Consider the following 2,375-nt stretch of genomic DNA (forward strand, 5'->3'; position numbering starts at 1 on the left):
ATACACATGTAAAAGCTCAAATTTTAGGCTGGTTAGACGAATGTTTCAGCCTAAGCTGGCAAAGCATCTTATGGGTGGAAACAGCATCTAGCTACTGAAAATAATAATATTTAAAATAAGTAAATTTCCCCCCAAAATTTAAGTGCAATATTTTGGTGAACATCTTGAATCAAAGCCGGATGTCTACACTTCAATCACATCATGTCAAATATTTTGCGAAACTGAACCGCGTCACCGTCATATGTTTACAATACTTTTGTTCGATTGTAGAATTTTGATAGACGGAAATGACCCCCAACTAATCACCGCCTCCTCCCTCAAAAAGAAATACTAAATAAAGTAAAAACTAAATAAAAAAACGGAGTTTAGCTTTGTCGTTATTTGTGACGCTCCAACGTTCACACACACCTGTGTTTACCTGTCCTCCTCCGATGCTAACAGCTTCCCCGGAGTGCTGCAGTTTATTCCTCTGAGACGCACGTGACCGTTCTTCCCGACGCGCATCCACGTGCGATTGTTTTCATTCCGACGATGCTGCGGCAACCGCGGCTGCTCTCTGACGTCACCGAGCTGGCAGTCAGGAGGCGGCTCGACAGTTTGAACCGCGAACGGAGAGAGAGTGTGTGTGAGAGAGAGAGAGCGAGCGAGAGAGAGTGTGTGTGTATGTATGTGTAGACACGGGTTTGTCCGGTTACGGCACGCAGGCGAGTGTTTTACAGTCACGGTTCAGATTCGGAGAGAAAATTAAGGAAAATACCGACGAAGAAGAGGAGGGGGGGAAAGAGAAGAAGAAGGTCGCGGCCTTTGGCGCTCAGTGAAACTTTAAGATGGAAAATTCATCCAGCAACAGCCGGTTTCGGTCCGCAATGTTCAACCACGGTGAGTCCTCACATCCGACACTGAATGCGGAGATGCTCGTCTACTTTCTGAATAGGACCTACCTAAGAAAAAATAAATAAATAATCACATGTCCTTCCTTTTAAACTGTATTATTGTTATAATTTAATCAGTTAAACACACAAATCGTCACAATCTTCATCATCTCAGGTCTGTTTGGCTACAGCTCCGGGTTGTAAGCCGGTGATATAAGTGCAGGTTTTATTTTTATGGGTCTACTCAGACAGACAGGACAGGATTGAGGGTACACTTCGTCCCGCTGAATGAAAAATCCTTGGAAAGCCTGGCAGCAGCCTGAGCTCCACACGGGACGACAGCACTATAATTCTGCAGCTAAAGACTCACCACACCGAACTATTTCTGGACTACGCAGATCTGCAGTCAGCTCCATAAATATTTGGACAGCGACACTGTGTTTTTTTTTTTGCTTTTTTGTTGTTTTTTGTTGTTTTGTTTTTTTAATCTCTGTAATCTGCTGTGTTTAGCATCAAAGGATTGAAATGAGCCTTTACGAGGTGATTAAAATGGAGACATTTGGCTTTAATTCAAGAGGTTTAACAAAACTCTGGAAGGGGGGCTATAGACATCAAGTGCAGAGTTTCCTCCCCATCCAGCTGCCTTCACTTGGCTGGTAATTAGTGTAGCTATGTGCCCTGAAAGGGTTAATGCAGATAAGGACCACAGCTTCATTGTGTCATTATAAAACCAGTGTGGTGAAGTACAGAGGCAAAATGACTGTACTGGGGAGATGGATGGAGAGCTTGGAGTGTATATTACACCATCACCATAAAACAAAAAGTTCTGGTTCAGTTTGTTGCCTCAGATCGCTTTTCACTGACACCTTTATGTTTTTCTTTCTCCTTTGGATGTTGTGGATTCGACAGCCCAAAACCAAACATTGGGCTCCACTGTTGGGTTTTTCTAAGCCAAGATATTTGTAAAGTTTGTCTTTTTCAGTGGTATTTTAGAAATTTGTGGACACATTGTGTTCTCTTGACATCAAATAGATTTGGTTCCCTGTTGTAAACAGTTTGAATCTCACCTGTATCTTATCGTGTCGGTGTGGGTACAGAGAGTAGTTTATTGGGCACAGTGATCTTGTGATGTGAAGTACCGGAGGCTGCAGTTGAGCTGAAACATTCCCCTCATTGAAACAGCTGCCCTGTGGTGTACTGTATGCACAGAAGGGTTGTGTAATGGATACAAACATGGCGAAAAGAAAGTGGGAGGTGATGAGTGCTCTTGTGCTGAGCGTTCATATGATATTCTTTTCGTGTGTTGCTCATGTCATATGTTGCACCCAGATGATTAGAAATATGCAGTGAACCTTTTACTTTGTCAGGTCTGTGCTCAGTGTCTCTGCTCTAAGTAGTAGTAAGGTTATACTACTATGCCGATTTAAGCAATAAAACAGCCCTTTAATACACAATAAGACCCAAATCCCTGTTGCAGGAAATGAGACTGTCCAGAGACAGATC

Source organism: Astatotilapia calliptera, chromosome 14 (genome assembly GCF_964374335.1).
Source record: "Astatotilapia calliptera chromosome 14, fAstCal68.1, whole genome shotgun sequence".
Lineage (NCBI taxonomy): Eukaryota > Metazoa > Chordata > Actinopteri > Cichliformes > Cichlidae > Astatotilapia > Astatotilapia calliptera.